Source organism: Vulpes vulpes, chromosome 16 (assembly GCF_048418805.1).
Source record: "Vulpes vulpes isolate BD-2025 chromosome 16, VulVul3, whole genome shotgun sequence".
Lineage (NCBI taxonomy): Eukaryota > Metazoa > Chordata > Mammalia > Carnivora > Canidae > Vulpes > Vulpes vulpes.
Window position 1 is genome coordinate 28,807,509 of NC_132795.1, and position 21,312 is coordinate 28,828,820.

Below are 21,312 nucleotides of genomic sequence, written 5' to 3' on the forward strand. Positions count from 1 at the left end.
TTTAGTGCGACCCAGTATGCGTTAGAATCCTGTACATAAGGGTCTGGTCCTCTGGTTCCCTCACCGATGAAGGTTTTTCTGTCAATTTTGCCACCGCCCGCCACCCATGCTCATCACCACATCCTGGTTTCCGGGATCACCAAAATCATTTTCACTTTCATTACACTATGCATCTATTCAAAACTATTACAGCGTCTTGGGGCGCCTGGGTGGCTCAGTCGGTTAAGCATGTGCCTTTGGCTCAGCTCGTGATCCCAGGAGCCGGGATCAAGCGCTGCATCAGGCTCTCTGCTCAGCGAGGAGCCTGCTTCTCCTTCTCCCTCTGCCTGCTGCTCTGCCTACTTGTACTCTCTCTCCATCAAATAAATAAAATCTTCATTAAAAAAAACAGCTATTAACAGCATCAATATTATAGCTGACCAAGTTCTGTTTGAAACTAGACATCTTGGGCAGCCCGGGTGGCTTAGCAGTTTAGCGCTGCCTTCAGCCAAGGGGTGTGATCCTGGAGACCCAGGATCGAGTCCCAAGTCAGGCTCCCTGCATGGAGTCTGCTTCTCCCTCTGCCTGTGTCTCTGCCTCTCTCTCTCTCTCAACCTCTCTCTCTCTCTCTCTCTCTCTCTGTGTCTCTCATGAATAAATAAATAAAATCTTAAAAAAAAAAAAAGAAAAACTAGACATCTTGTGTAGTGAAATTAACAAAAAATTAACCAGAACTACAGTGTTCTCACATTACAGAGGTAATCTACTTTGTAACACTGGGTGAGGTCAAAAGAAATGGCCTTTTCTTAATCTTCTTAAAAAGATTTAACCTTAGGGGGCACCTGGGTGGCTCGGTTGGTTAAGCATCTGCCTTCTGCTGGAGTCAGGATCCCAAGGTCCTGGCACCAAGTCCCATGGGCTCTCTGCTTGGTGGGGAGTCTGCTTCTCCCTCTCCCTCCGCCTGCCAGCCCCTTCTGCTTGTTCTGTGTGTGTGTGTGTCAAATAGATAAATAAAATCTTAAGATTAAACCGTTAAAAAAAGATTTAATCAAAAGACTCGTAAGTAATGTTTAGTAATATCTACAACATAGCCGCACAAATAATCCCTGTAATGATAAATGCTAACACACACTGAGCATTTGCTATGTGCCAAGCATTTTATCCTTAGAAGCACGTTATACTTACTAATATATTATTTAACAATATAAGGGAATTTTCTCATTTTATAGTAAGTTCCAGAGCTGGGATTTAAAACCAAATGTTACGTGAAATAACTTTTTTTATGAAACAGTTTCTTTTGCCCTTAAAAGTACACTTCTCTGGTTATCTAAGTGGGTAATTGGATTTTTTTTTTTCTTTTTGAAGCCTTTGTAGTTCACAGTGATCAGCGCAACACCAGGTTATTTAATCCCTAATGTCTAATTGTGGTGGGGGCAGTGAGGTCCGCTGGCGAGGAATAACTTTGTAGTTTCTCTTGGGAAGAAATGCATCCCTAAGTAGGTTAATTCAGCGCAACTACATTATCTTTTTAATGATAGCATGAACAACTTTAGTTTCTGTGTTCCAGAAAGTTTCTTTCAAGTGCACCATACATCTAACTAGCTGCCTGGATTTATTGTTTATTCAGCTGAGAAAACAAAATATTACTGGCAACTGAACTAATTCAGAATTCATTAAACAAAATTATTTCTTTATTGGCAGATTTATCTAATTGAAGTATGTGTCACAGTCCTCATACTCCTCATACTTAAAGGGATATGATAGAAAAGGCTAGGGACGCCTGGGTGGCTCAGTGGTTTAGCGCCTGCCTTCGGCCCAAGGCATGATCCTGGAGTCCAGGGATCGAGTCCCCCGTCGTGCTCCCTGCATGGAGCCTGCTTCTCTCTCTGCCTGTGTCTCTGCCTCTGTCTCTGTCTCTCTCTCTCTCTGTCTCTCATGGATAAATGAATAAAATCTTAAAAAAAACAAAGGATATTCTGTTTAAAAAAAAAGGCTACAAATCACATATACAAAGAGAGATGACCAAGTTCTGTAGGATCAGAAGTGCTTTCCATACTGACTGTTTATAGACGCTTCAAAAAGAGTTACACTGTTTGCTGATGTTCCTCATTGTCCTATGTTGAGCTAGAGGGAATGTTCAAGTGCCACCTCAAATTCCTGTATTGAAATCTAATCCCCAGTGTAAGGTGGAATTTGGAGGTAGGGTCTTCAGCAGTGATTAGATAAGAAGGTGGAGCCCTCGTGAATGGGCTGGGTGCCCTTATGAAAGAGACCCCAGCACGCTCCCTACCCCCTCTGCCGGGGGAGGACACGAAGCAAAGACGGGCATCAGTGAACTAGGAAACAGGCCCTTCCCAGACACCAAATCTGCCAATGCCTCACTCTTTGACTTCCCAGTCTCCAAAGCTACGAGAAATCAATTTCTGTTGTTTATAAGTCACCCAGTCAATGACATTCTGTTAAGACAGCCCAAATAGGCTAAGACATGTGTAAAAAAAATAAATAAGTACATTCATGAGCATTTTAAAATCCTAGTCTCCTGTTCTCAGAAGCCCTACCAGAAGCGGTAACAGGCTCCCCTAACTACCATCATGCCTGACACACACTGCGGTGGAGGGCTTGATGACTATGGAAGATGTATTTATTCTCTTGGCTTCTCTATGATAAAAATAAATTATCTTTTCTTATTTCAAAGCACTATACAGCTTACTTTCTCTGCCTTCTCAAACATGCAAGCATACACATATACCAATGAATCACCTGGAAGAAACAGCCACTGCTTCCATACAAACCCCTAGTCAAGAGCATTTTCTAAGTGGATATGGAGCGTCTGCATTGGAAGAGCACTTACAGGTAGTGTCCTCTAACCCCTTCTCTTTGTATGTAAAGACATACATGGTCCCAGAAATGTGGACAAGAGGACCGCGACAGCCGCTCATGATTAAAGGCTCTCAGTAATAATCATTAGAGGTTACTGATATGATGGCAAGGGGACAACAGTCAAAACCAATTAAATCAGAGCCTCTAAAGGTGGCACTCAGGCATCAGCATATGCTAAAATCCCTCAGGTAATTACAGTGTACCACCGAATCAGAACCACAGCAGGTTAGAAGAAATTTTTTTTTTAATATTGTCTTTATTTTCCAGATAACTATTCTGCAATGGTACTTCCCTTATTCTAGCCTGGGAAATTCTGCACGGAGATGTTTCTAAACGTGAAATTACTGAATGTACAGTTAAGGTTTCTGACATGTATTGTCAATTGACAGTTTAGGAATTCTGAAGAGATTTATACTCCTTTTTGCCCTTTGTATATTCATTGAATGTAGTTTTTTTAAAATTTATTCAACAGACCTTTATTGAACAACTACTATGTGCCAGCACCGAGACTGCATCAGCAAAAAAAAATAATAATACAAACAAAAGTCCCTAACTTCATGGAGCTTGCATCCTAATGGGAGTAGACAGAAACAATAGACAAAATAAATATATTAGAGGATGATGAATACTAAGTCAAAAAAATGAAGCAAGGGAGGGGATAGGGATTTAGCAGGAACGACTACAGAGAATGGGCAGGGAATTGAGTAAAGATACAAAGGAGAGGGGGAACCCTTGAAAAGGCTCAGGTTGCCTGCCTTTTTTCAGGAAGAGTAAACAGGCTGCTGTGACTGAAGCAGAGTGAGCAAGGAGAGTGTAAAGGATGAGAATGGGAAGGGGGCTTATCCTTTAGAAGGACGCGGAGTTCGAGTCTGAGACAGGAATCTGTTGGACATTTTTTTTTTCTGTTGGACATTTTTGAGCAAAGACCCAACATGTTAATCAGACTTAACAGGATCACTTTGACTGCTGGGAGGAGAACAAAAGGAACGAGGGGGGAAGCAGAAAAAACAGTTAAAAGATTATGAATCCCCTTGAGATATGTTGTAGCTTGTACCCAGAACGGGAGCAGAGACACTGGTAAGATTAGATAAGCATCTAGATCTGTTTTGAAGAGCGGGCCAACAGGTTTACTGTTGGTCATAAGCAGAGTTTGGGAAAATGAGAAGAATCAAATAGGACTTCTAGATTTTTGGTCTGAACAACTGGAAAGAAGGTCGTCATTCACTGAGATGGTTAAGCCTACTGAGTGGATCGTTGAGGGAATGTGGAAAATTCAGGAGGGCCACGTTAGACACAAAAACCTGTGAGGCAGGAAGAACAGAGTAAGGAGAGTGGTGTCCTGGGTGCCAGGTGAGCTGATGTTTCCTGGAAGAGGGGGTGACTGTTGTGTCACATGCTCCCAATAATAGATCAGGTAAAACAGAAGGTAAAGCTGAAGGTTGAGCATTGGGTTTAGCAAAAAAGGAAAGTCACGGCTGACCTTGACAAGAACAGTTGCACTGGAATTGGTGGGAGTGAAAGCCTGAACGGGTTGAGTCAAGAGAGAATGGAAGTTGAGGAACTGAAAATGGTAAAGCAAGTATATCCAGCTCCTTCTAGGGGGATTGCTGCAGCCCAGAGCAAGGGGCAGTAACTTAAGGGGGGGAGTGGGACAAAGGAGTTTTTTTTTTTTTTAAGACGTGAAAAATAATGTCATGACTGTGGGCTGAAGAGAGTGGTTCAGCAGATAGAGGGAATTTCTGGAGACACAGCTTTATCTTTGAGCACGCAAAAGGGGGTGGAACAGAGACCCTGTGAAAGGGATGCTGGGAGTATAGGAGATTCTTCTGCAACAGGACGGGAGATGCTAGTGGGTGGGGTGACATGATGGTGTGACTGTGTGGAAATCCTCTGGTTTCTACTACTTTCTGAGTGAAATAAGCAAAATGATTCAGAGTGAAGATGGGGAGAAGATGCTGAAGTGTGGAAGGGGGTATGAAATAGTTGTCAGGGAACGTGGGAGAATGAGAGAAGTAGGGAAATGCATTACGATTTTACAACAGGAACAATTGCTCACTTAAAGGCAATTAACCGTAAATTTAGAATTAGACCAGTGCACATAGTTTTGTATTTTTTTTCTTTAGACACATTCATCTGTGAAGGTTTGGGCACAGACTAGGCCGAGAGTTGGATTTAACCAGTATCGGAGTTTTGCCAAATGATAGTAACCCTATTTTTTTTTTTTTTTTTTTTTGTTTGCAATGTATGGTGTAGAAATCTTTCCTGGTTTATGATTTGCCTTTTGTGTCTATATTATTTTGAACTACTGTGACTTTTTATATGGTCAAATCTACTATCTTTTCCTATGGCTTCTTCCCTTTTCTTTTGATTGAAGGATCCAGTCTTTCCTTAAGAAGGGATGATATAGGGGCACCTGAGTGGCTCAGTCCCTCAAGTTCTGCCTTCGGCCCAGGTCATGATCCCAGGGTCCTGGGATCATGCTCCCTGCTCAGTGGGGAGTCTGCGTCTCCCTCTCCCCCTGCTCGTGCGTGCGATCTCTCTCTCTCTCTCTCCTCCCCTCAAATAAATAAAATCGTTAAAAAAAAAATGAAGGGATGATATAAACTTTCTTCTATACCTTCTCCAGTTTTTTATGGTTGAATTTTTAACTTTTTATCTGTATGTATGCTGTGATTCAAAGTTCTAATAAAATAGTCATCAAAATTTCCTTCTTCTCCACATTAACTATTAATGAATCAATTCCTTATCTTTAAGTTTGTAATTTTTAAAAACATGTTACCTTATTATCTTTCTATATTTTATAAGTTCTAGTTGCAGGTTATCACTTCTGAGTCATAACATGCTATAACAATTGTATGTTTATAATTCTTCAGCATCTGATAAGGCAAATAGCAACCTCCAGCCTCATTTGTATAAGTATTCTTTAGCCATTCTTTTTTTTTTTAAAGGTAATGACGAGTTCGTTTTATTTTTTTTTATTTATGATAGTCACACAGAGAGAGAGAGAGAGAGAGAGGCAGAGACACAGGCAGAGGGAGAAGCAGGCTCCATGCTCCAGGAGCCCGATGTGGGATTCGATCCCGGGTCTCCAGGATCGCGCCCTGGGCCAAAGGCAGGTGCCAAACCGCTGTGCCACCCAGGGATCCCTAGCCATTCTTATTTTTCTAGAAAATTTTGTCATGATGCAAAAACAGACGCCTCTTAGGGTTTGTCTGGAATCAAAAGAAACCCTAAACCTTAATTTGGAACTGTCAATTTCTTTATAATATTTAAGTTCCCCGTTGAGGAGCCATGCTCTGATCATCTATGCTGGTCTTTGAAATTGTACTGGGTTCATTACTCATACATGTTTTTATACACTTAAAATCTCCCAGAAATACAGTTTTACTTTGATTTTGATTTTGCTGTAGTGATTCCTCATGTAATTTCCCCAGAAAGAAAGGCAGAAGGTAACTTTCTGATAGTTCACATATTAAAAAAAAAAAATTCTTTTCATAGACATAGAATATTTGGGGCAGGTATAGAATGTTCAGATTGTAATTTTTTTCTCTTAATATTTATCACTGAGTTCAATGGATAGAATGTTACTTGAAACACTACTATTAGAAGGGAAAAAATGGAAAGTAACCTAAATGTCAAAAAAAAGAAGAGATTTATTAAATAAGTTAGTGAATCTTTAGTAGGAAAATCTATCAACTATTTTTAAAATGAGGTAAAAATATGCACATGATTAGGAAGATTATGTGGGGGGGGGAGGCAGCTGTATAACAATATGTATACTACAATTAGATCTTTGAAAAGACCCTACATGGATATATATGATATGATACGTCTATTTCATATAGATTGATATGTCTATTTTCATATCTATTTATCTGGAAGAACACACATCAGATATTAACAGATCACAATAGGTATTAAAATTAATGTGTGTGGGGAAGAACTTTCACTTTTTATTGTCTATACTGTAAGTTATTTGAAGTTTTAAAATTATGTATTCTTAACCAACAGGTGTACAGTTTTCTACTGCCAACATGCACACTTACTTCACCTTTTTCCACACCTAAACTGTTGACCCCACTCCCTCCTACACAAACTGGGTTAAGTGCCTCTTCTAAGTGTTCTTATGACACACTACACTTATTTGAATTATAGAACTTTTCACTTTAATTCATAATTGCCTACTTATTTATGTTTTTTTTTCCAAGTAGACTGAAAAGTTGGGTACTTTCCCTGTTTCCTCATTTTCTGTTCTACCTTATGAAGTAATTGTTCAATAACTATTGCTTGCAAATGTCTATGATTTGAAAGAGAATGTGTTTTATCTAGTTCTCTGGAAAGTAAAAGAGGCAGTGTTCAGAAGATAGAAAGGGGAAGTGATACAAGCAGAGTGGAAATTACTGAGGGTGAGCAGCCAATCTAACTATGGGAATGATTCCTTTAACTGCCATCTAAGTAGGTCAAAGCGTCCGAGGTGGAGACTTATGGGGAGAGTCTATCAAGAGTACTATGAAGGTAACTGGCCTTCTCTTTTGGGGGAATTCCACACTTAGACTGGAGACTATGATGTCATTGTCTTTCTCCGGTGACCTAGTAGTTCACATATCCCATCTGGGTATAGGATACATAGGAGTAGCAGGAAACTTCTGAAGGGGAAGTTGAAAGGCAAATATCACAGGAAAAGCAAGAGAAAGCAAGACTTGCTTATGAGGGTAAACACTAAGCTGTCCCCAAAAACAAAACACTAAAAAGTATACATTTACATGCAGAGGCTTAAATGCCACAGAAGTTCATAACCTTCTCGTGTTACTGGAAGGTGAGCAGTCCAACTTGGCAGGGAGTCTCCACCCCATCAAGTCACTCCGGGATCCACCTTCCTTCCATGTATTATTGTTTCACTATTCCCTGAGGTGATCTCTTCATCTTCAGGGTCACAGTCAGGTTGTGGGCACACTCATGCTTCCAACCTATGGCGAAGGAAAAGAGAGGGACTCCAAGGCAAGTGGCTTATCTTAAGATAGAGATGACCCAGAAATAGCACACTACTCCAGCTTACATCCCCTCAGCTAAAACTTAGCCACATAATCATATCTAGTTGGGAAAAGCGGATAAAGGTGTAGTCTTTAGCCAAGTAGCCATGCTTTCTAGTGTCGTCTTTTTCTTTGGAAGACAGAAAATACAAATGAGAGAAAAACCATGGGTTTTTGCCATGTAAAGAAGTCAAATACTGTGCTCCTAACCTGACTGATAAAAGTAGCATGGAAACTCTCGTGGCTGTCAAATCCTGGTCTAAGACTACTAATATCTGTGCAGTGCAAAAACTAAGGTCTATGGAGGTGATTTAAAGCTAAAGGTAGGGACGCCCGGGTGACTCAGTGGTTGAGTGTCTGCCTTTGGGTCATCAGGCTGTGATCCCGGGATCGAGTCCCACATCAGACTCCCTGCAGGGAGCCTGCTTCTCCCACTGCCTATGTCTCTGTGTCTCTCATGAATAAATAAAATCTTTAAAAATAAATAAAGCTTAAATATATTTAATTTAAGGGATTTTTTATTATGAGGTAATGTCTTATCTATTTTTTATGTTAAAATATTTTTAATGATACAGTGAGGATGGTAGATAACATTTTAAATATCCTTTTTCTTTTCTTCGTTAGTAAAATATGGTATTGACAATACTACATCAGTATTCCATTCTCTGGTTTGTGTATATATGTTTGTTGAGATTTTACTGATTCTTGACATTTTTATGTGCGACCGATGCTCTATATGACCACCAAGCACAGAGGCCCAACAGAGCGGCCAGTAATTAGGATTGTTATTATCATCTATTTTTCCTCCAACATGAAGATGGCATCTTGCTCATAGGTGAAGTTTTCCAAAGTCTCCCTGCTGGAGCCACTATCATCTCCCTCTTCACGGCCAGTTACGTTCCCCTCCTCTAGACTCCGAGTATTCTTTACATGATTCCACCATAGCATTTATCATACTGCATTGTTTGTAAAGGTTAATATTTCTCCTACTTGAACACAAGCACCTCAAGAATAGGGACCCCGTGCCATTGAAGGTACTAGCTCTTTTTCAATAGGAAACATCTGTATTAGTTTGTTTGGGCTGCTCCAAAGTACAGCTGTCTAGGTGATTTAAACATCAGAAATTTGCCTTGTCACAATCTATAAATCTAAGACCCAAGTGTCAGCAGGATTGGTTTCTTAGGCGCCTCTCCACAGCTTGTAGGTGGCCACCTGCTCACTGTGTCCATGCTTGGTTTTCCTTCTGTGCGCACGGTGTCTCTTCAAGCACCAAGTTTCCTCTCCTTATGAAGATACCACTCAGATTGGATTAGGACTGACCCCTAACAGCCTCATTTTAACCTAATGACCTCTTCAAAGGCCCTATCTTTAAAAACAGGCTGAATTAGGACTTTAGCATAAGCATATCTGTTTGGGTGCAGACATAGGTTAGTGTATAACAACATCTCGGTTGATTATAAACTAATCTTGGTCTTTGCTGATTAAAAACTAATCTGTGTTTTTCTTTTTTAATCAAATTATACAGAAATGTATAAGTAGAAAATCAAAATCTTGCTTCATCTCACTCTTCATGATAGCAGCTCCCAGTAGTTAGAAGTACTCAGTGATTCTGGAATGAATGAGTGAGTGAGCAATGAGGTGGCCCCCATATTACACCTGAGGAAAAAGAGACACACCCAAAGGTTAGGCAACCTTTTTTTTTTTTTTTTTTTGGATCTTTTTAAAAGATTTTATTTATTTAGAGAGTGAGGACATATGCAGGGGGTGAGGCAGAGGGAAAGGGAAAGAGACCATCTCAAACAGACTCCATGCTGAGTACAGAGCCGACATGGGGCTCAGTCTCATGACCCTGAGATCATGACCTGAGCCAAAATCAAGAGTCAGACAGACGCTTAGCTGACTGGGTCACCCAGGTGCCCCAAGGCAACTTTCTTAAGGTCTCAAACCAATTAATGATAGGAGGACCATAATCCTCTTTTACTAATTTCTCATTTAATATTCCTTCTACTACTCTTTGCTACTTCTTTTTTACATTTATTGTAATTATTGAATAGACCTGTGTTCCTTATTCTTAATGTCAAAGTAGTTAAGCTGAAGATTTTATATTTCTGTTTAAAAGTTAACAAACGATGGGATCCTTGGGTAGCTCAGTGGTTTAGAGCCTGCCATTGGCTCAGGGCGTGATCCTGGAGTCCTGGGATTGAGTCCCGCATCAAGCTCCCTGCATGGAGCCTGCTTCTCCCTCTGCCTGTGTCTCTGTCTCTGTTCTCTCATGAATAAAAAAAAAAAAAAGTCACCAAACTCAATTACTTTAAATGCTTTTAACTTACATTTAGCCCTGTCTTAGGATCTTTTTGTAGCAAGAAACAGATATGCACTCTGATTAATTTTCAAGTATCTGTTGCTGCATAACAAACCTTGTCAAAATTTAGTGGCTTAGGGGCATTTGCACGGCTCAGTTAAGCATCTGACTCTTGATTTCAGCTCCGGTCGTGATGTCAGGGTGCTAGGATTGAGCCCCACCTTGAGCTTCATGCTCAACAGAGAGTCTGCTTGTCTCCCTCTCCCTCTGCCCCTCCCCTTGTGTGCCTCTCACTCTCTCTCTCACTCTCTCTCTCTTTCAAGTAAATAAATCTTTTTTAAAAAAATTTAGTGGCTTAAAGTAGCAACTATTTTATTTTTATGATTCTCTAGGCTGGCCATCAGGGAGGGATTTCTGATGACCTCGCCTGCAACCACTCAAGGCCTCTTATGGCTTAGACTCTGGAACTCACACAGTGTTGCTTTTGTCACATTCTATTGGTCAGGGTCAGTCACAAGGCCAACCCAGATCCAAGAGGTAGGCAGAGGTAGCCTCTGCCTCTTTTTTTTTTTTTTTTAAAGATTTATTTATTTATTCATGACAGAGGCAGAGACACAGGCAGAGGGAGAAGCAGGCTCCCCTCAAGAAGCCCAATGTGGGCCTCAATCCCAGATCCCAGGATCACGCCCTGGGCTGAAGGCAGACGCTCAACTGCTGAGCCACCCGGGGATCCCTAGCTTCTGCCTCTTGATGGAAGGAGTGCCAACATCATATTGCAAAGATGCATGTGGACATAGGAAAGTGTGACTCACTGGGGGCTTTATTATAATGCTTTTCCAAAGCTGACATTTCCCACAGGATAACATTCTGCTTGCCAGCCTTCCTGTTATGCCCACGGCTTCCTTTAAACAAACTGAATAGTTCATATGGTTTCACACTTTGTACTGTATAACTGCCACTTGGCTTCAAGAAGTCGGACTGGAAATTAGTGTTTATATTAGGATTACGACCAACTTCAAGTGAGACAAAATCCCACACGCCTGGATTTAAACACGATGGAAGTTTATTTTTGGCTCTTGTCAAAGTCGAGAGGTAGATTCTTCAGGATTGGTATTGGCCTTAAATTATCTGGCCCCTTCAATCTTGTTGCTCCACTAAGCAACAGTACTTTCTGTTCCCAAGGTTGCCTCATGATCCAAAGCCACCCAAGCTCTAGTTATCACAACCAATTCCACCAGGAAAGGAAAAGGGGAGGAAAAATAAAACCCACTCTAATTAAGGATACTTCTGGAAGGTGCACACCCAACTTCTCCGTATATCGCATTGGCCTGCACTTAGTCATATAGCCATACCTATGAACACGGGATTGGGAAATGTATGCTATTGCTGGTGGCCATGTGCCCCGCCAGAAACCAGGGATCCTATTACGACAAAATAAGGAGAGAGTAGATACTGAGGTATCATCAACAGTCCCTGCCACAGGGCTTGATCTAAAGGCAGACATCTGTACACTGTCCGTGGACATGTCATGTGGCCTGGTGAGAGATGTGTTATTTATTGACTCATTCCTTCTGCAAACATAGTATACAGCATGTCCTTTCTATGTGTCGAACACTGTTCTAGCTACTAAAAATAGGGCAGTAAACAAAGCAAAGTCCCTGCCTTCATTTAGTTATACTCTAGTTGGGAAAGATAGGTAATAAACAAATAAACAATATAATGTAAAGTATTGATAAGTGCTATGAGTAATTCACCTAGATAAAGGGATACATAGTTTAAGGCATATATATGGATAGGAAGGGACAGTCACTTTAGATGGGTGACATGTGAGCGGGGACACAGATGAGGTGAAGAGCAGCCTTGCAGATCTGGGAAAAAAGGCACAGGCTGACAACAGTAAGTCCAAAGGCCCTGGAGCAGAAGCATGCTTGGAATGTTTGAGGAACAGCAAGGAATCTGGCATAACTAGAACAGGGGGTCGGGGAGTGACAAGACACGAGTATAGAGACAGCCAGAGTCAGATTACAACAAGCACTACGTGGTGGACCGTGAATAAGATATTCTTTAGGGGTCTAAAAACAAGTTGTGTCAGGGGTTCTCAAGATCACCCCCAGGGTCATTAATTTGCTAGGAGGACTCAGGACTCGGCATACAGTCATACTTATGGCTAAAACAGCAACAAGGTACAGAAGAAAATCAGCAAAAGGTAAAAATGCATAAGGCAAAGTCTGGAGGAAACAAGGTACAAGCTTCCAGGAGTCCTTTCCCAGGGGAGTGACCCAGAGGAGCTCATTTCTTCCAGAAACCAGCCGCAACAACAGGTATGACATGCTGTCTACCACGGAGGCTTATTACAAGGTTTTTTTTTTTTTTCTTTTTTTGAGGATTGGTCACATGGGTGTCCTCTTCCGGGTATGCACCGAATTTCTGACTGCCAGAAGGAGAGCACATGTTTAGCATAAGCCTTATTGCTTGTACAGTGTCGGCAGAGCCAGCTACTCTTGCCATTCAGCAATGTTCAGAACCCTCCTGAAACCGAAGTTCTCAGATGCTAGGCAAGGGCCAGCCCTGCAAACGGATCTAAGAATAGCCGTCTTGGGCCTGTTATTAACTCTACTCTGCACAGAAGCTCACAGAGAGACGCTCCAAGCAAAGTGGAATAGGAGCCAAGAAACTAAGCAGAGACTAAGCTGACTCCATGAGCTAATAGAGGCAATAAGTAAATAAAACTCATGAGATAAATAAACTGAGAAGTGGCCAGAGAGCACTAATAACAGCAGGAGGAAGAGGCAGAGGGGAGAGAAACTGAATCAAGTGAATGGAAGGGTAGGTTGTGGGGGAAGACTAAATGCCCTCCTATGTGACAACAGCCCACGTTAGGAGTGCTTTATGATCCGGGAGACCAGTGAACAATGCTCTGCTTCTTCCTGAGGCCTGGTTGTTCCATTAAGATGGTTTCCCATCCCTGCCTCTTCGTTCCCTTTTGTATCTTTGTAATCCGTTTCAATCACCCAGGATCAGAGATATGTCTTGTGCTGTGCTCCTCGAAACCGGGAGGCACCTCACTAATATCCCTGGGTTTTCAGCCATTGGAAACATAGGCTAAAAGAGGAAAACTCCTATGGTGGCCAAGGGATCACTGGCCAAGTGGGTGAAGGACCAAGATTTGCAGCGTAGTGTGAACTCCCCACCTTCCACCACGAAGCCATGCTCCAGTCATATCAAACTACACACAACTATACTCAGATGCAAAGTGGACTTTTAGGCCTTTTAATCTTGATCATGTTTTTCACTCCATTTCAAATTTCAGGGCTTTTCATCCTTAAAAAGACACCTAGCCTCAAACCGGCATAATCTATGAGGCCTCCCTGACCACCTCTCTCCCCGTACTCTTCTCTGGCCCAGTTGGAATGACTCCTACCCTCTGCACTGCTTTCTTGGCAATTGGTACAGATTTCTGTAGTAACAAGTGTAAAGCATATTATAATGAACTATTTAGACATTTGTCTCTGGAACAAATTATGTTCCTAGCATAGTGCTTCAAAAGTGGTAATTTTCTAATAAATGTATATTTGGTTGAATGAATGAATGAATGAATGGATTAGCCAAGAAACAGAGGCAGTAAGTCACATCTTGTAGAATTCTGATCCCAGGATTTAAGACCACCTCCTTGATCAAGACACTGAGTTCTTAATTTTCATGCTTGAAACAATAATTTCTCTCATTTATTGGGACACTTATTATTTTCTAAAATTATATTGCTTTTATATTATTTCTTTGAGGCTGTTATTACTTTACAGGTGTTAAATGGCCATGTTGGCATTGATCCTAATGATTTTCCTAGTGAAAATAAAATTCTTTTTTTATTTTCTAATTATGTGAGGACTTAAATATACTCCATCCAAAAAAGTATATTCTAAATATACTCAATTTTGTGGTTTTCAAGTATGTTTATAGAGGTAAACAAACAGAATTCCTCTCCTGCTATGAAAGTACTCCTTATCACTAGTGCCTCATGTATATATGCATATTTTTAATTAATTTTTCAAAGGGGAATAATTTCAAGTACTATTGTTTTCACAATCCACTACTTACGGCACTGAAAGTGAATTGCCTAAGAGATTTTATGTAAAACCAATTCTGAAGACCATAGTCAGGATCATAGCAAACATTAAATGGAATCTAAGTGTGTTACTCTTTCCAAAGATCTCTTTTGATTAATGGCCTTTTAAAACCTGATAGTATATTTTATAGCTTTCCTTTACTTCCTTGAGAGTTCTCAGAATCAAGGCCTTTTTTAAAAATGCTTTGATGACATGCTGTAGCTGGCTGTTGTTAACACGCAGAGGTTTTTAAGAACTAAATGAAATATATTACCAGAAATTGAGGACAGATTTTTTTTTCAATAGCGTCATCTGAAATTGAAGCTAATTAACATTGATCTTGAATTTCCAAGATTAGTCATTGAAAGGAGGGTCTACAAATACGAGTGGATGACGTTGGGGTATTGTCCAAGTCTTGTGGGTCTGTGTGGAGAGGAGGATATTGCTGTGGGACTGGAGAAGGAAAATCATGTTTTGGGAGCATTTTCTTTGATTCAGGCACTTAATACACACTTTCATTTTGTCATTGCAACACTCCTCTAAAGTAAGACTCTTACCCACATTCCACAGATGGGAAAATGAAGATAGGAGAGAAGCTCCAGGCTACAGAACTAATATTCCATAGCAAAGACACAAACTTTGGAGTCAGAGAAACTTGGTTGTTAGTGTCTCTACCACCTAATATACAAGGCCAGGTCATCAGGTCACGAGGTACAAATAGCTCTGTGTCAATGTAACCTATTCTGGATATCATCCCTAAAGGGGAGTGACCTGCTTAGAGATTGAATAAAAAAAAAAAGAGAGAAAGAAAGAAAGAGAAAGACAGAAAGAAAGAGAAAGAAAGAAAGAAAGAAAGAAAGAAAGAAAGAAAGAAAGAAAGAAAGAAAGAAAGAAAGAATTGAAGAAGGTTCAGCAAATTTTGGCCGTAAGCCTGTTTTTGTAAATAAAAACTTACTGGAAATGCACCAAGCACGTTTGCCATGTTGCTGATGGCTGCTTTGGCCACAAGGACAGAGTTGAGTAGTTGTGACAGAAATCACATGGTCCACACGGCTCAAAATATTTACTGTCTGACCCGTTACAGAAAAACTGTGCCGACCTCTGGAACAGAATCAATATCCCGTGCTGTCCCGGAAAGATGGGTTCAATGTCAGGGGGACCGTGGAGAGCTGCTGGGGGATCCGCCAACCCTGCCTTCGCCTGGAGGAAGGCAACTGAGTCAATTCCTCTCACCTTCACCTACCGCCCATCGAGGAATCTCGTTACAAATGCTATTCTCTAAGTTCCACGGTACCTGAAAACACGTATGAAGAAAGCCACAGATAATATAGTTGCTATGGAAACATTAATTAACTATAAATTAGAACAGAAATAGAAAACTAATAGTACGCAAAATTTTTCTAGATTGGTACAGGCTGTCCATCTCTGAACCAATCAAACATTGGTAAGGGTGGTGGGATTCAGTGATTGGTTTAAATTAATCCTGGCCAGCTACTGGCAGCTCAATAACGTGGCTGCTCGTACTAAAGGTGGAGTTGAGTGGATGTTTACAGGCCAGTCACTATATTCACAACAATAAATGTGATTTTCTGATGAAAGGTCTACTAATACACAGCATGAAAAAATAGAATCTTAGTTAAACAGTACAGCTTGTCCTTATTATTTTCCCATTTGGCACTCACAGATTCAACTGATCACAAATGGACAGATATGTTCATCACACAATAATTGTTTAAAACTTCTAAAGGGTAATTCTGGAAACTTTCGAAATGTCCAAAATGGAGAAAAACAAAAATTTCATGTAGTTTCTTGGCTTTTTTCACATGACATTGACAGACATGTCATTTCCTATGCATAAACTGACATCCAACAAAGTACTGCCTTTTCTTTATTTCCCTCTTAAATAAAAAAAATAGTTTAGGGGGGTGAGGGAACGGGTGATGGACACTAAGGGGGGTGTGTGATGTAATGAGCACTGGGTGTTACATAAGACTGACGAATCACTGACCTCTACCTCTGAAACTAATAATACACTGTATGTTAATTAATTCCATTTAAATTAAGTAAACAAAAAAAGAGTTAAATATACCCAAAAAAATTCAATCCAATTTTGTGTGTGTGTGTGTGTGTGTGTGTGTGTGTGTGTGTGTGAGTAAAGGGATAGAAGTTTATTAAACAAAGATACAGAGAAAGCTCTCAGAAGTGAGAGGGGTCCCGACAGGGATGCCCTAATCCAATGTATTTTTGAGAAGATAACACATTGACATAATCATTCTAAAGGTGCTGAAGTGTGACTCAGGAGTTGTCTCTTTTTTATCTCCATTCCCTAGTCACGGCATTTTCCTGTCCCTGAGGTTACTGTTTTCCTGTGGACCGTCTCATGGATAGACGCCTTCATAAGCAAATATGTAAATATATTCTTTCCATCCACCTCTTCCTACAGCATCTGTGCCTTGCCTTTCTGCCTTTATAATACATGGTCATGATCTTTCCACGTGGTACACAGCTCGCTCTTTCCTTGAGGTCTTCATCACATTCCACTGGCTGGGTGTACTATAATTTATTTGGTTAATCCACTATCGATGGACATTTGGGTGGTTTCCAACCTTTTGATACTACAAACAATGCTGCAATACATCAACTGAGACATGTCATTTCACACATTTTGGACCATATCTGTAGAATAAATTACTGCCTTTTCATCTTTCACCAAAATTTCATTTTCACTAGAACAGTGTTTGCGCTGGATGAGAATACTCACTAAAATGTTTTTTTAAAGAGCTATTCGTTTTATTTGAAAGGAGCATACGCACGCGCCTCCACACACACGCGTGCACGCATACATTGTAGGGGGGAGGGGAAAGGCTCTCAAGCAGACTCCCTGCTGACAAGGAGCTCCACCCAGGACATGATCCTGAGATCATGTCCTGAGCTGAAACCGAGAGCTGGATGCTTGACCCACCGACTGGGCCCCCTAGGTGCCCTGCGCCAAAACACTTTAATCTCTCGTTTGTTTGATATAAAAGACTCATTCATGTCGTAGACTGAAACTATCTCTGAATTACCTCGTCCACACACACATTTACACTAAGACTCGGTTGTCTGGCTGAGAACAATCACTTTCTTAGAGCTTCACTTGTATCGTCAGGACCAGCAGTTGGGAGACTCACGAGAAATGTCACCCCTGACTGCCCAGGAAACAAGTTGAGGACAATACCGGGAAGACGAGCCGAGCGTGCCGGGCGTGGTTCGGGCCTTGCTCACTAGCATCGCAACTTACTGGCCTCAGAAGCCTTTCAATGTAAATTGACGTCTCAGCAAAGTCTCTAGGTTCGTGGCCCTTCTGGGGAAGCTCATACATGACCAAAACTTTGTAAACACTTCCTGTTAGAGTTCTCAGCGTTGTAATCCGCGGGGTATTTCGTGGGTTCCCATTAGCAAGGGTCATGAGAACTGAATGCTTTGTTTTCTAGTTGCCAGTCCAGGGCTGAAGCCAATAGACTCTGCGCAGGTTCCAAACAGTTAATTTAATGGATTACACGCCCCTTGGGCCTTATCAGTGAACGTTCAGACATTGTCCTCCGAGCTAAGTGATGGAATCCATACCACTCAGCTTCCATACAACTCCCTCCTCCAACCTAAAGTAAACCTTGATTCCAGACTCTCTTGTCCGGAGAGCTGCCACCACAAAAATATCCCTGCAAGAGGGAGCACTGCAAACTCAGCCAGTCGTCATGCACCATCTTGACTGATCTTATCACCTGGTTTACAGGAGGACATTTCAGTGGGGAGAGGAAGAAGGAGCTCTGCACAGGCAGCACAGTGGGACGGGGTGCTGCGGACGAGGGACACCCACTGGCCAGGAAGATCCCCACCAGCAGTTCTAACAATGAGCCCTGTTTACTGGCTCATGAGTAAGGACGGCACTAGACGGCCCGCCTGGGGTGCTCATGGGTGCTGGTGGAGGCGGGTTAGGACCTTCTTGTGAACACAGTCAGCCCTTCCACTGGAAGACTTTCATAGGGGTTTGTTTTTCCAGGGACTTTCTCAAGAGTCGGTCTTGGGCCTTTGAGCACAGACTAAGGTCACCTCTCGCAGAGGCCTCCATTGCCAAGGCCCAGGATCACTCAGTCTGGAGAGGACCTGGGCTAGTTGGTGCGAGGGCTCAGCGAGCGCAGTGGCGTGCCCGCAGCCGTGGGTCACACCTCGCCTTGCACAGGTGGGCAAGGGCCGAGCGACAGGCAGCGTCGGTGTCGCCCTTTGCTGGGCACCCAGCTCCACGCCGTCCTGGCGTCGACTGGTCTGGGTCATCGGTGCTGGCGGCTCACGCGGCTCTGCATGCACGGCCCTCGTGGGCTGCCGAGGGCACTTTGCTGAGTGCACGGCTGCAACAGGAGGAGCAGAAGCCCCGGGGCTGTGGCACGGACAGAAGCCCTCACGGGGAGCCCGTGGGTGTGCCCGCCACAGGCCCGGGAGTGAGGGCCTTGGCCAGCCAGCTGCCATCCCCTCGGAAGCCTCGGGCCCTGTAACTTGCGCAACCTTTGCAGCTTCTTGGGAAATGCATGAGGACTTTCCAAATCTCCTGCTCAGGCCTCGTGGGATTCCCAAGTGACTGCAAAAGCGAAAATAAAACCCCAAGCCATTTTGTGCCTTAGGATTTACGAATAAGACAGGGAGTGGAGACCACAGGCGAGTACCTTGGACTTCATAGTCGCACGGACTTTGGGGTTCTAGTGGAATCCACCGTCCCGATGGGGAAGAAAGAAATCTTGTTAATGACACAGGCTTAAGAACACGTAAGAACACGCGCCCGAGTGCTTCAGGCGCTGTTAGGGCTCGTAGGGGATTCAAAGATCATCGGCTCCACACCTTCACACCATAAACCTGAGACCAGAGAGACCGTCACTTAGGGGTAGGCACTCCGTTCATATGGCAGAGAGAACACTGAGCTTAGAACGAAAAACACTGATCTTGGGTCTTAAACTTGCCCCTCTCTGGCTGCGGCTTTCGGACAAACCAGTGAACCTCAATTTCTATATTGGTAAATCAGAGTGACCTGTGCTCCAAACAGGCTGTGGATGTTGCTTTGCTGGGCAGGGACAGCGGGGTGCCACTAGGAACTTGCAAATACATGGGCTCTTGCAGAGTCAAACTAGTAAAGTCACATATAACAGACCGAAAAGTTATCTATTGGAATAATTATGGAACTGTAAATTTGTGACAGAGGAGTTGTTTTTAAAATGCGTCTATTTTCTAATTTTAGAGTACTGTATATCCATTGTACCAAAAGAAAAAAAAAGACAACAAATAAGGTGAGGGGACGCCTGGGGGGCTCAGTGGTTGAGCGTCTGCCTCTTGCTCAGGATGTGATCCTGGAGACCCGGGATCGAGTCCCACATCAGGCTCCCTGCAAGGATCCTGCTTCTCCCTCTGTCTGTGTCTCTGCCTCTCTCTCTCTCTCATGAATAAATAAATAAAATCTTAAAAAAAGGATTATTCATAATTCCTGGTGTATATGTTTCCAAATAAGTTCTGCAAGAATGCCTCATACATATACATGGGTGGGATCATGCTATCTAGGCTTGATTGACACTTAATAAAATATTGCTGGTATGGTCTTCTGATGTATTAGAGAGTACTCAGAATCCTAAGCCTAATGAATTGGGCCTAATATCTGGGAAGCTGATCCGATCTGAAATGTGACAGCAATTTGAGAATCCTGGGAAAGACTGGGTGAAGGGAATACGAAGATTAGCAAGAAACAAAACAAAAGGAAGCCCCCAAATGCCAGAATGTGGACCAGGCATGGTGCTCAGGCTTTATAGGTTTTAGTCACTTAATGTACTCCTCACAACTACCCTACAAAATAGGTACCATTACTGTTTCCATTTTTCATATGAAGAAACTGATGCTCAAAGTAAGTTAAATAACTTAGACAACCTCATGCAGTTAGTGGACATTAGGAATTGGCTCTGCACTCAAGCAGTACACTTCCAGAGCCCATTTTTTTTTTTAATTAACATTTTCTACCGAAGTTACGTATAAATATAAAGAACCAAATAGTTCTTCAAGGTTTGCTTTGAAAATGTCAGCCCCTAACCCCTGTCTACCCCATTTCATGCAGCCCAGAGGCATCTACTTTCGTTCCTGCCTTCCCTCCCAACAGCTGATTTGTAATGTATTTACTTACCTCTATACTGATAATGTGCCTCGATTGTCACTTTGTGGGTCTTCATTTTAGGCATTCTCTATTGTCATCTCTACCAGGTGAGGGTTCAGCGTTGTCTCCCTTGTTCCCCACTCCCATGTGAGCTCTCGCCCGCAGTGCCCCTGCTCTCAGTATAATCTGCTGTGGTCAGAGCGATTGTGCCCCCCCCCCCCCATATCTTATATGAAACCTAATCTCCAATGGGACGATGTTGGAAGGTGGGATCTTTAGGAGACGATGAGGCCATCAGGGTGGAGTCCTCGTGAATGAGATTAATACCTTATAAAGAGACTCCAGAGATCCCTCACCCCTTCTGGCATGTGAGGCTACAGCGGGAAGGCCATGTAGGAGTCAGGAAGCTGGCTGTCACCAGACACCGCATCAGCTGGTTCCCTGATGGGGGACTTGCCAGCTTCTAGAACTGTGAGAAGTGGAGCTCTATTCACAGGCCACCCAGTCCGTAGCAGTTTGTTATAACAGCCCAGATAGGCCACGAAGGGCTCCTGTGATTCTCATCACATCCAGTATTCAGTATTCATGTTATTCGGAAGAGGCACATGCCATTTGACCAGTTTACGCTGTAGATCACCATCACTACTTTTCCTTTTTTTTTTTTTTAAGATTTTATTTATTTATTCATGAGAGACACACACACACACAGAGAGGCAGAGACACAGGCTGAGGGAGAAGCAGGCTCCACGCAGTGGGACTCGATTCCGGGACCCCGGGGTCACACCCTGGGCCGAAGGCAGACGCTAAACCACTGAGCCACCCGGGGTTCCCCACTACTTTTCCTTTACTGCACAACCT

At 42.4% G+C, this 21,312-nt stretch overlaps 1 long non-coding RNA gene across 1 annotated transcript; it reads right to left on the reverse strand.

Moving 5' to 3' along the window:
• Positions 1–17,062: 17,062 nt before the first annotated feature.
• On the reverse strand, positions 17,063–20,817 carry LOC140595929 (uncharacterized). The gene is made up of 2 exons (XR_011997910.1): positions 20,485–20,817; positions 17,063–19,178 (listed from the first exon to the last, which is right to left on the reverse strand). It is a non-coding gene; the product is annotated as an uncharacterized lncRNA (long non-coding RNA).
• Positions 20,818–21,312: the final 495 nt, after the last annotated feature.